Raw genomic sequence first — 14,402 nt, forward strand, 5'->3', positions numbered from 1 at the left:
CCCTAGGCGCCGTTCACCCAGCCCTGCAAATGGTGAAAACTGTGTTCAGCGACATCGGGAGGTGAGGCCTCTGCGCCGAGTGCACCCAATATCTTCCATTGCGACGAAAGCGATGACAGCGACGACACCAGACCGCCGTTCAAGCATATTCAGTTGTTCCAAGGAACGCAGTAACATCGGATATAACAGTAAGCATAGACGACGAAGAAGTCAGAGCTTTAGCCGCCACTGGCGCGGACACCGAGGCAACAACACCTCGGTCATGAGCAGAGAACTAGCCGCTAAGCTGAAAAAAAATGTGGTTGATCCCTCTTATATAGGAATCGGTATAGAACACGAAAGTGAAACGTGTCTTCACAGAAGTAGTGTAATGTTTATTGCACATTGATATATAATGTCTATTGGTGTTTTGTGGCTAAAGCGCCCTTAGGCGTTGATGCACCCACGCTGACGCCTGGTGGCACGTCTCCTCCATCACGACTACCAACGTCGATGACCATGAGCAACCGTCGTGCATATGGAAGCTGCACTACGCTGCACACGCTAGCACAACGCGAAAGACGAAGCACGTAACTGACACACTAATACAACGCGCAAGACAAAGCACGTAACTGAATCGTCACCGAGTCAAATCAGCGCGTACAGCGCGTCGTAATTGCAGCCTCCGCGATCAACTTCAGAAACATTTTCAGAGCTAATTGCGGAGGCCACGCTCCGCTGTGCTGAGTACGGTGAACGCCACCTAGGTGGCGTTGGTAGTGCTTCTTGATGCCAGCGTCCCTTCGAATGCTGGCATCGAGGCGTCGTAGTGCTGAGACCACCGAAGCGTTCACTGTCGGTGCGCGTTAGTGTCATAATGCAGTACTTCTCTTTTCTGCTCGTAGGCGGCGGCACCGCCCCGAGCAAGAGCGCGGGTACACGGAGGAGTGTTAGATATATAAGGCGCGTCTGGGTAGCTCTCTGCAAATGCGTTTGTGGCGCAATGGGTTAAACGCTCGGCGATCTATCGTCGCGGACCGAGAGGTCGTGGGTTCTATTTCCAAATTTTGCATGTTTGTGGAACTTTTCATTCTGGTTTCTTTCTTTGTATTATGTTCTATGACGTATTTCCGTGACGGAAATACGTCAGTGAAGTCTTGGTGGACCCCGGCATAAAACACTTTCGTGTTAAAAAAATGTGGTTGATCCCTCTTATATAGGAATCGGTATAGAACACGAAAGTGAAACGTGTCTTCACAGAAGTAGTGTAATGTTTATTGCACATTGATATATAATGTCTATTGGTGTTTTGTGGCTAAAGCGCCCTTAGGCGTTGATGCACCCACGCTGACGCCTGGTGGCACGTCTCCTCCATCACGACTACCAACGTCGATGACCATGAGCAACCGTCGTGCATATGGAAGCTGCACTACGCTGCACACGCTAGCACAACGCGAAAGACGAAGCACGTAACTGACACACTAATACAACGCGCAAGACAAAGCACGTAACTGAATCGTCACCGAGTCAAATCAGCGCGTACAGCGCGTCGTAATTGCAGCCTCCGCGATCAACTTCAGAAACATTTTCAGAGCTAATTGCGGAGGCCACGCTCCGCTGTGCTGAGTACGGTGAACGCCACCTAGCGTTGGTAGTGCTTCTTGATGCCAGCGTCCCTTCGAATGCTGGCATCGAGGCGTCGTAGTGCTGAGACCACCGAAGCGTTCACTGTCGGTGCGCGTTAGTGTCATAATGCAGTACTTCTCTTTTCTGCTCGTAGGCGGCGGCACCGCCCCGAGCAAGAGCGCGGGTACACGGAGGAGTGTTAGATATATAAGGCGCGTCTGTGTAGCTCTCTGCAAATGCGTTTGTGGCGCAATGGGTTAAACGCTCGGCGATCTATCGTCGCGGACCGAGAGGTCGTGGGTTCTATTTCCAAATTTTGCATGTTTGTGGAACTTTTTCTTCTCGTTTCTTTCTTTGTATTATGTTCTATGACGTATTTCCGTGACGGAAATACGTCAGTGAAGTCTTGGTGGACCCCGGCATAAAACACTTTCGTGTTAAAAAAATGTGGTTGATCCCTCTTATATAGGAATCGGTATAGAACACGAAAGTGAAACGTGTCTTCACAGAAGTAGTGTAATATTTATTGCACATTGATATATAATGTCTATTGGTGTTTTGTGGCTAAAGCGCCCTTAGGCGTTGATGCACCCACGCTGACGCCTGGTGGCACGTCTCCTCCATCACGACTACCAACGTCGATGACCATGAGCAACCGTCGTGCATATGGAAGCTGCACTACGCTGCACACGCTAGCACAACGCGAAAGACGAAGCACGTAACTGACACACTAATACAACGCGCAAGACAAAGCACGTAACTGAATCGTCACCGAGTCAAATCAGCGCGTACAGCGCGTCGTAATTGCAGCCTCCGCGATCAACTTCAGAAACATTTTCAGAGCTAATTGCGGAGGCCACGCTCCGCTGTGCTGAGTACGGTGAACGCCACCTAGGTGGCGTTGGTAGTGCTTCTTGATGCCAGCGTCCCTTCGAATGCTGGCATCGAGGCGTCTTAGTGCTGAGACCACCGAAGCGTTCACTGTCGGTGCGCGTTAGTGTCATAATGCAGTACTTCTCTTTTCTGCTCGTAGGCGGCGGCACCGCCCCGAGCAAGAGCGCGGGTACACGGAGGAGTGTTAGATATATAAGGCGCGTCTGGGTAGCTCTCTGCAAATGCGTTTGTGGCGCAATGGGTTAAACGCTCGGCGATCTATCGTCGCGGACCGAGAGGTCGTGGGTTCTATTTCCAAATTTTGCATGTTTGTGGAACTTTTTCCTTCTGGTTTCTTTCTTTGTATTATGTTCTATGACGTATTTCCGTGACGGAAATACGTCAGTGAAGTCTTGGTGGACCCCGGCATAAAACACTTTCGTGTTAAAAAGTTTACTCGCAGTGGACCGGGTAGCAGGTCTGTACTGCCGGAGGTCACCTATTAAATCCTGTAGGGCGGTGTACAGCACGAGTGAATATTCGCGGCTTTAAGTACGTCGGAGATTTCATTATTCTGCCGAGTTGTTAGAGAGACCTGATTCTTGGAATGGACTTCCTGCTGGCTAATGGAGCCATAATAAATTTGCAAGAGTCGCGGGTAACCTTTTCGACGGCGCACGTCATAGCAAGCAGCAAGTACGACAGTCATGACAACGCGTTGCGCATCGCTAAAGACAATGCCACGTTGCCGTCAAGTTGTAGCGTATTAGCCCCTGCAACCTGCGATGCATTGGACGACTCTGAGTGCATTGTCGAGGCAAACATTCCGCTGCTGCTCGAACGTTATATCTGCATAAGCTCGGGGCATTGTTCAGTTGCAGAACAAACGTTCACTAGTTCTTCTGACGAACTTCAGCAACGAGTTTCAGCCCGTCCCTCAAGGCACGGCTGTTGCCTTTCACAACGAAATAGCGGACTTCTCCGACATCGATACATTAGAGGTGACGTCACCGGACGTGAGAAATGCTACCACCCTGAGCAGCCGCATTCACATTAATGCCGGCTTGTCGGATCTACAGAAGCAGCGAATACGTATTAGACCTCGTGAGCTAATTCTCCGGCTGCTTCTCCACGGAATCTAAAGTTCAGCGCCCCTCCGTTTCGAAACACCGTAGTTTAACAGATGAGTCGGCGCGGCCATTTCTTCGGCATCCATACTGCGTGTCACTAATGTAAAAAGAGGCGATTAAACCCCAGGTTAAATAAATTCTGAATGGTGATGTGATTTAGCCTTCGACAAGCCCGTGGGCTTCTCCTGCCGTTCTGCTAAAAAAGAAGGACAATACACTACGTTTTTTTGTCGACTACAGCCGGCCTAACAAAGTCACCAAACGGGATGTTTACCCCCTGCCAAGGATCGATGACGCCTTCGATCGTCTACGCCATGCCCAGTTCATTACCTGGTTAGATCTTAAGTCAGGGTCGACTAGCGCTACCGCGAAGTCGACCCTGACTAGCGCGACCGTGATGAAAGTCGACTAGCGCGACCGCGAGAAAACTGCATTTGTGACTCCTCACGCACTACGCAAATTCAAAGTCCGCCCATTCGGCCTGTCTTCCGCTCCCGCCACATTCCAACAAATGATGGACACTGTACTCGCTGAACTAAAGTGGCAGACGTGCCTGGTCTACTTGGACGACGTCGTTGTGTTTTCAAGCACGTTTGATGAACATTTGGCACGGCGGAAGAGCGTTGTTAATGCTATCCGCAAGGCTAATTTCGCAATCAAGCCTGAAAAATGGCACTTTGGTTTTCAGGAAGTAAAGTTTCTCGGACAATATTGCTATATATATATATATATATATATATATATATATATATATATAGCTACATTGTCCGAGAAACTTCCTTGGGCGTCCAGATCGAGCGTCAAGTAGAAAGGCACAACCCTTAGTGTTATTGTAGAGATTTTCCCTTGTAATTTTTAGAGCGCATCTTATAGGTGCTCGTTTCTGCGTTGAGCATTGCCATCCCTCAGCGAAACAACGTGAACGCGTGTTTGCCTCAGCTCGCACGTTCGTCGGGCCGGAGGGTGACAGCCGGGGCCAGGAACGCAGCTGGAGCCATTAACATTGAAGACATGAAACTGGCTGTCCAGCTGGGTGAACCAGATGCCCGGCATCTCGGTGTAGAACTCCAGGACACCCTACTATACCGCGGGGAATTCGCTGGACTGCGTGAGGCCACGTCACTCTCGCCTTGGTAGAGTCCGTGCATTGATGCTCGCATGGCTGGGCACGTTCGTCAGGGTGACCATTTGTAGGAGGCGGCGCGAAGACGTAGCCGCCGTGGGCACGGTTCATTTAAACCGACCGCCCATGGTGCCGCGGGATCTCAGTAGCGGCAGATGCCGTGGCCGCTCAGACGGAGCCTGCTAGCGTGTTCTTTTTCCAGCGCTCCCTGCACTTGCGATGTCTTCTTTGCCGTCTCTGGAATCGATAGTCGCACCGCAACGTATTTAACACTGTCCCCTTACGATTCTGAAATACCAGCTTTTTATTAAATGCCACATTGCGTTAAAATTCGCGAAGCAGATCCCATATGCACGAGCACATTAGTCGCAACCTTGAAAACGGGAAAGCTGCTAACCCAGGCCATTTAGAGGCACACAGAATCATGGCAGTATATTCTGCCAGAACTCTATGTGATGTGTCGTGTGTGTGTTGCGGACTTCATATGCCTGAATTGGTCATGTCTCGAATGTTTACGCAATTTATGGGTTCGCTACATTTGCTGCTGTTGTTGTACGTAAAAAATCAATGAAAATCTGCCCAGAAGACTAAAACTGCGCATAGATTTTATTATTTGTCAAACAACAATGCTGCTAACGGTCATCGTAATTACTCACTGAAATACAGAAAATGATCATGGGACCGACCCAGCTGTGTTCACCAAAGGGTCGCGCCAATCGAATACTATCCCCCCCCCCCCCCCCCCCACATGCTGGCACTTGGCTCAGGCTGTAAGCGTATGGTTGCTTCTCACTCCCTGGAAATTTCCTCCAGGCATGGAGACATATCTTTACTGTCAATTATGGGGCTGAATAACATGTCGAACCCTGAATGCGCTCGAGGACAAGCGATTTACTTCATTCGACTTATTTTTCTGTAGCTCGTAGAGATCATTGTAATAATACAATTTAAATATTTATTCAATAATAAGATAGATTTCATTAAAACACCATTATAGTAATCATAAATAAATCAATAAATCAAATATTTATGCAAAGTACCCAGAACCATATTGAGGTTTGGGTGCTGATACACAGAAAAGCAAAAACAAAACAGGTAAATATGAGAAAAAAAAAGGATTCCAACAGCCATACGTAATAGGATAAAATTATCATAAAGAAAGAAAGAAAAGAAATTGATTACACAGCTACCTAATAACCAAAAATAAAGCAATAGTAAGTATTTGTAATGGACAAGAGTGGCCTGGCACCTCAGTAGCATCGCCACCGGCATGAGCTCGTGGTTTCTGTCCTTGGCCTAACGCTTGTTACTGCTGCCCGTTCGCCAGCATCCGCTGCTAACAAACCTCTTAGCAGGTTGTGGAGGTGCTGGGTTTCGACCGCCCTGGAACTTTGGAGTCACACTTTACCCCCCAATATACCCGGCATCGCAAGCGGTAATCCTCCAACGGCGCAACCCACCCTGGTTTGTGCCGGTGTGTTGCATCAGCGAGATCCCCCTATCTTCTCCCGCCCAGATCACAGAGACGTTAATATTGGGTCTCCTCATACTAACGAGTGAGAGCCCATAACAAGTCGGATGATGATATCAAGTTGGACAAACGTAGCATTTTATCTCTGGGACGTTGCGAAACTATGGTTTCTGAACCATGAAGCTGACCCACCGACGTGGTTTGTCTTCAAGACCAGCTTTACCCAAGTGATCCACCGCAACAATAATCCGGCGGTTCCCTTCTGGAGTGCATGTTAACGGTCCGTATATGTTAATACCAACAAGATCAAACGGTCGACGAGGGCAGGGAAGGGGTTGTGATGGGTAGGCTTGTCCAGGAGGTAATTTGCGACGTTGGCACGGAGCACAGGAGCGAATGAACTTTGGCAGGTAGTACCGCGCCAGTAAAATCGGAGGCGTAGTGGAGCGTAGGTCTTGAAGAGGTAGGCACGCGCACACTGTGGGTCTGCGTGAAACTGTCGCATATAGAGACACGCAGATGGCGGGGTATCACAAGAAACCACTTGCGACCGTAAGAAAGGTAGTTACGATGATGAAGAAGGCCATCGCGAATGCAGAGCTCGAGATGGTGAAGATGTGGATGGATCAGAAAGGATGGAGGTAAGAGCACTAATCCATGGATCCTTGCATGTTCGCACAGCATGAGATGTAAGGGCGGGTTCAGTGGCAGATAGGCATGCGCTGTCAGCTGACATGCACCGGTGAGCGAGAAAGGGCGTCAGCATCCGTGTGCTTGCGGTCGGAATCGAAAGAACGCCGATGTCGTACTCCTGTAGCTTAAGGGCCCAGTGAGCAAGTACACGTGGGTCCTTAAGGGTGGACGTCCAACAAAGAGCGTGCTGGTCAGTGACGACGTCGAAAGGGTGTCCATACAAATGGCCTTGATATTGTTACTAATATTGTGACTAATTATAATATTGCTATTATAGTTGTGGCCGCAACGACTTAAGGACATTTTCTTTTGTAAGTTGAGCCAAGTAACAACTTCGCCCACCTAGTGGAGCATTTATATGAATATCGTCCGTTCTGCCTGCGACTTAAAGCGATATATCTGTCGTATTCATTTTTGCTTATACCCATCGATGATCAAGCCCTTAAGCGCCTCAACAATCCGTAAGTGGGGTCAATCGGCTTCCTGTGAAGCCCGCTTCATGGGGTAATACAAGAAAATAGGCTTCATGGTTTTGAGATACCGCCCGAAGTTCAAGGTTATTGTGCTTATTTTAGGCATATTTTCCTCAGGCATTCATGGTCCTCGGATAAAAAAGCGTGATTTTTTTATCCATTGTAATTTCTTCTTTTAGTGGCACAAGCACCGAGTGACACTCTTTTTTATTGCGCAGCAACTTCCGGTTAGGCACCGACTTCCGGTTTGTCACAGAGATGGGAAGAAATGAAAAAAAAAAACTCTGTCGCAGGTTCACCCGAAAGAGACATTTCGTCCGTCGTCGTTTTCGCGCCTTCACTTCAGATCATGCGAAGCATCAATTGCGATAGCAAATTAGTGGAGACCTATACGGAGTAAGGATAGTAGTTTTATCAGCTTTATAAACTTGGACATGCAGCAGCACCAGCAACGCGCAAAACTGTTCTCGACGCCGTCGGCGTTTTGCCCGCGTTCGCGCCGAACGCGCGTGGCGTTGGTGACTGCTGCGGGTGCCTGTGGGGGCGGCTCGGAGGTTTTCGACGAGATAAAATGGGACACTCGTCGAGCAGGTCGGAAATCTTACCCACCTTCTCGCCTCGTCGCGTTTTTATATAAATACGCATTTGGTGCCGCAGCTAAACGTCGCCTCCCCTCCGTCTCTCCCGTCCCCCCACGGCCTTTCGCGCGACGGAAGAAGTCGCGTTTGCTCTCTCTATATACGGTGATTGTAAAGGAGCAAAGAGACCTTTAATTCTGCAGCCCTTCAAGGAGCACGGCGCAGAACGCGCATTTGCTCTCCGACGTGCGTTCGCTCCCCATGAAAGCGCGCGTCCGATCGCGTCCCTTTCACTCGCTACATACAGCGTCCGGAGCACGGCGACGATTTCATCGCCGTTGAAGTCATACGGAACCTCACGGCGAGGGCGACGGCGACGCCGACGGCAGAAATCCGCTTTGGCGTGTCCATATAATTTCTATCGCAATGAAATAAATCATAAAAAATAAAGACAGGTAGATATCGATGGTTCTACTTATGGTTGGAGATAGATATGACATGAGAGCAGATTTTCAGTACAATAAAGATGCCAAATAACTGTAAGAAATAATTAGAAACAATTAGGAAAATAACTGATTGCCGTACACCAAAGTACACAACCGTACCGTTTTGATACCCGCCGCATCAGGGTTTTGGTTCCATGTGCGCTGTGGTTTCCCGCCAGCTTGTCTTCGCTCGCTCCCCCGAGTTCGGATTCCCGCCCGTTCCGTTCGCCATGGAAGTAGACAACGAGCACGCTGGACGAAGTGTTATGTACCTGTCGAGTGTCCGACGACGAAGACGCTGGGCTGAGTGCAGTGTAGTGTAGTGTAGTGGCAGTGTACTTTACATCGTTTACACCAAGAATTAACCAGCATTATCTGTGTCTGTGTCGTACTTCAATTTAATAACGCAAAGCTAAAACACGGAAAACGCGAAGTTAACCAAACAACACACCTATATCCATATTTAATACCTGGTTGAATACTTCCAGTCTCCCTCGCATGTAGAGTCCTGCTCGTGTTTTTCTACGTTATTGCCTCGCTGTAAAACCGATGTCTCAAGATACCACCCGATTTCTCTTTTCTTTGCCGCACCTTAAATTTTTCTACCTTGCTTTTCCCAACATATTGTCTTTCAGTGGGAATGAAGATTTCATTTGTTCCGAATCAGCATGGATTTCTCTCTGCTCGCTCCCCTAGTACCTACCTAGAATTTACCTAGTAAAACAGCAAGTACTCCATTTTCTGATAGTCTACAATTTCTACCATTTCGTAAGGTCTATCAGATTAATGATTTGTGTGTATTTTCTTATGCAAAATTAAACCTATTCTGCTAGCAACACAGACATTGCATCACAGGGTCAGCGCGCTGTCGGCTTTGTTTGGAGACTGTAAGGATAATCGAATCCTCCAGCACCTTCCCATGGGTTGTGCACTGAAATCTTTTTCCATTAGCTTGAATAGAGTACCGGAGCTCAGGAACGGCACCACTACATTCTAAAGCACTGTTAGAGCACTTCTAGAGTCATTTATTAGGACTCGTCCACAAAGCGTTTACACGCATATGCCATCACTGCTTTTGTAGCATTGCCAATGGGTCTTGTTCTAGCACTCTAGTGCCCTTTAAATGACCATGCCTTCGTTATTGACGTAATCGTGCAGACATTCTGTTTACATTCAAACGTTTTTATGGTATTTTGACTTCCCCAAGTTTCACATTTATATCGGGTTGAGAACTCCACGTAAGATCACCAGGGAACATTGACTTTTCCGTATTCCTGCCTGCCATAGAACATTCAATAGTACGCCGAATACAACGACTTTATACCATACAATATTTTATATCAATATTTTACGTTAGTCATAGCTTTTTTTTTCCGAGCGCGCTCGTTGTTTTGTAGCTCCTTTCACACTTCGTTTAGGGCAATATTCTCCTCTTTATTCCATTACAATTTTGTTGCGTTGTGGTGTACAGTTAATATACTTTTCTTTGTTGGATTTATATATATTGTGTTTGTTCACTCGTATAATGTGGGGTCATTCTCACTACTTATATTTTGCCCTTTCCACTTTATCTTGTAATTCGTTTATTCACAGTAATCATGCGCCAGCATTCAGACGCGTCAGTGCTCTTAAGGGGACGCTAAAATTGATATTGCCGAACGGTTTTTATTGCAACAATATTATTATTACTATTTATTGTGCGTCCGAATTTGCTTGCAGTATAATTGATATCTCCTGTTCATCTTATTGGTTTAAAATTGACCTTAGTTGAAGTCATCATGTGCGTTATCTTGATATGTTTAAAAATTAACTAAATATTTCGTATAGATTTCTGCGAATTACTCTTTTTGTTCCCTAAGCAACCACTTGCACAATTGCACATATTCCAGAACCATCTGTTCCGGGTGCCAATGCTCCAATAAATTGCATTCATGTGGTCTTTCTAAAGGTTCTTCTATCGCCTCCACTACCGCACGACTTGCATTCAGCTGTAGGAAGAAGATTGACTAGGCGCCCGTAGGGTTCACCGTTAATCACAGCCTGTGTTCTTGCGCTTGAATACGATTTTCGCTAGCCGTTCGAGTGACAAGAATAAATATAGGTGTGGATCTTTCCAGATGCGCTTCCTGCAAGTGACGAATATCCGGGAACTTCAAGCCCACGCTAGAACAGAGCAGTGCGAAGGAACCTATAGACGGCGCCAGTTAACGGACGTGCTGTACGACTGAAGCTCGCGCACGTTATAAATGTTGGCAGTTTTTCATGCCTACGGTGCTGTACACTGCCGAAAATTGCGATGAGTTATAGGCAATATGCGGGCTATATCTCGGCGAAGTCTCCTTTGGCATTTAAGCCAAAGGATTTTCAAGTTTGGCTGCTTACGTGCCAATACTAATAGCAGTTCCCACAATGGTGCACGCATTTATAGCTTGTCAGTACAGGATGGAATGAATGAACTGCCGCGTGTCTAGACCATTACTTCGATGGGTGAATGCGATTTATGTTTCAAACGTTTCTTTAGTGGGAAGGGATGCTTCCAGAAGCGGTTTCCTGAAATATTTTTCTTACGTTTTTTCGCGAGGTTTATTACCATAAAGAAATATTTCGAGCGTATACAATACGAATAAGCAAGGAATAGCTAGAACGTGGCGATTCTTCACAAGCATCAGCAACTAAGTGTTTTAACCAAATAGCCAACAACCTCTCCAAAATATACAGCGGTACAGCATGCATTAAAGCTTAGCACTCCGTACCTTGTGTAGTTGAATAAAGTTGTAAATTTTCCATTCATGCTAGAAGATTTTCTGTTGTGGTTCGTTCTTCTGCAGGGAAATTTTTTTTTACCCCGTGTGAATCTCTTTCAGTAGTCTGTAAGAAAGGCCTTTTGTCAAAGAAAAGGCATTTTGCTGCAAGTGTGGTTAGAACAGGCACCCTACAGGCCAAATGTTTAGAATATTACTGGCGAATGCACCGCGAGCAAATGGCAAACAATTCTCACGTACAATACTCTTTGGGATTTTAACCCCAGAGAGGCCTTGCTCAAGGTGCACTGAAGTAGACTTTTTCAATGAATATAAACAGTCGCATTTCCACAATTTCCTGAATTTCATTTACAAATATCCTTTTCTCTTCTGAGCTGACATGAACGACGTTTGTGACTTCACATTCCGCAAGCATAAGTTGGGGTGAAACATTAAAAAGTGGTACGTGAGAATCGCAATTAAAGAAGTCATAAACAGGATCGGAATTCCAAAAATATGTATATGGCATCCGCCATAATTCGTGTGATGCTATAACTACGGATCTTAATAATCACATATTTAGGTACGATTATTTCCAGGAACGTACCTTTTTTCACAAAACCAAACGTGGTAGAGTTTTCAGTTGTCAAAAGAATTTTAATATGTATATTACACATGCGCTACCAGACTTGTGCAGATGGAGCCCGGAATTAAAACTAATGATTTCGTTTTCTTTATTTGTCGTCGTATAACTGTCACCAAAAACCTCTTTTTATTTCCTTGCATTTCTTATCATTGCGAACGCAATTATACGGACTATCGAGCTGGGCTCGTGCCTTCGATGCCACCTTCGCGTTTTTCCCGTATCGACGTGCCTGCGGGGACCCACGCAAAGAAGGTTATAAAGTCCCTATAGCCTGTGACAACCTAAGAATTACAAGGTTATATGTAAACTGTCCAACTCGAACACAATTTGCAAAAATACGCCAGCCAATTAGGTTCGCTTATTTGCCTTACGTCACGCATTTTTGCATGTTGAAAACAACTATTTTCTCCGCGCAGATTGGTCTTTGTGGCACTGTTTTCAGGGGAAAAAAACCTGAACGTGTGGGGCAAACTTATGGGGGAATTTTGGTTCCATAACGCCGGACATCGGATATTTCGACCCGTGAGCCATCTAAAGCTTTTGCCTTATTAATAAACGACGTCTTGTTGGTACCAGGGAACAATCGCGGTTTCGATGTCACGGTACCGTTGCAGCCTCCAGACGGCGTTAGCCGTGGGGTTTAGTGTTTGGATTAGGATTTGATTGATCCTACATGCGTAATGGAAGAAATGGTGCAACAGAAGGTATTTGGACTGATGTATGCGGATGACATAGTACTACTAGCGGACAGTATAAGAGATTTACAGACACTTGTGAATATCTGTGGCAACGCAGCAACAAATATAGGCCTTAGATTAGCACAGAGAAATCAAATATTACAATTTTTAAGGAAAAGACGCGCAATTACTTGGTGTCAATTGAACAAGTCATACCCATAGTGAAGCAATACAAGTTCCTCAGCGTATACATACACGAGGAAAAGGCTCAAGCACCCACTAACATAATTTGAAAATAAAGGGGATGCGGAATGCAGCATTAATAAAACACAGAGGACTGTGGGGCCACAATAAGTATGAGGGTGCGTGGAATCTGGAATGGAGTAATGGTGCCAGTGCTAACTTTCGCAAATGCCGTTGTATGCTTAAAATCGGATATCTTGTCGGGGTTGGAAGTTAACCAAAGATCAGTAGGCTGGTTGGCTTTGGGAGCCCACGGTAAAACCACAAATAAGGCATTGCGAGGTGAAATGGGTTGGCCCGTATTTGAAGTCAGAGAAGCACAGAGCAAAATTAGTTTCAGGAACATGATTGAAAATAAATGGGTGGATAAAGTGTACAAGTATCTGTATCTGAAAAGCGTGGACACAGAATGGAGTAATAGGTCAAGAAAGTTGGCAACCAAGTACTGGTAATGCAAACTGTAAATAGAAAACGGGGATTCATCAGAAAGAAAGTGAGAGAAAGAGAGACAAATAATTGGATGCAAAGAATGAATACAAAAAGGGCATGGAGATTTACAAGAATGATAAGAAAGAAATTAGAAGGGAAAATCTGTGCGATAACACAAAAGGCAGTGCCTTGCTATTTGAGGCTCGAGTCGGTTTGCTAAGGACCAAAGCATACCGGAGGAAATATTGGGAACTAGATGAGGTATGTGTATGCTGCAGCAAAGATCTGGAGACCACTCAACACATACTAATGGAATGTGAAGGATTTCACCCATTGAGAATACTAGGTAACGTACACCTTACAAAAGCACTTGGGTTTAAAGTGGACGGACGCATAACCTGGTCAGCAGTCGAGATAAGCAAGAGACGTTTAGAGTATTAGTGGGAAAAAAGCAGAGAAGAGATTGATACGACCTGATTTGATCTCTTAGTCATAGGTATAGGTACAAGGTAGATATGGAGGAAAAAAAAAGAGTAATGAAATGTATACAAAAATGCTGGATAAAAAACATGCACAGCATACGTGATTAAATCACGCAGGCTAGATGACTATTTGTCACCGCTCCGTTTCAAAGGGGAGGTCATTAAATCATCATCATCATCATCATCATCATCATCATCATCATCATCATCATCATCATCATCATCATCATCATCATCCTGCAAACCGTGCGGTTTTCAAGCATCATAGGCGGTGCCACCGTCCCCTGTTGGAGACGCCCGGCGGTCGGCACAGTAGTTCTTATATTCTAGGCACTATGGTCGCAGCTCGGGAACCATTCAGGTGCGACTCCTGCACTCCTGCAGGTGTCGCTTCTTTAATCGCGTACCCTTCTGTGCCGCGTTCTGCGGAACCCCAAACCTTGTTATTGCAATCACATTCGCTTTCGGGTGAAAACTACCATTGTTTTTCAAACTGCCGGCTGCTCATTCTATTGCGGTTATTCCAGATGTTTAACGCAAATATTCCCTAAATTTCATTCAGATTAACATGGTAGTTTCGTTAAAGAAAGACACAAAAAGTGTCCTAAGTTTATTTTCCGGGAAAGTCAAATAATTCACTGGGACACGGCCCCTTTCTAGTTGAGGCAGAAAAAGTGTCAGATTTTAACGAAGGGCGAAGCATTGGCAGTGACGGCAGTGCTCAGAACTGCACTTGAACTCTCGTGACAGCGT

The sequence above is a fragment of the Dermacentor silvarum genome, chromosome 5 (genome assembly GCF_013339745.2).
Source record: "Dermacentor silvarum isolate Dsil-2018 chromosome 5, BIME_Dsil_1.4, whole genome shotgun sequence".
Taxonomy (NCBI): domain Eukaryota; kingdom Metazoa; phylum Arthropoda; class Arachnida; order Ixodida; family Ixodidae; genus Dermacentor; species Dermacentor silvarum.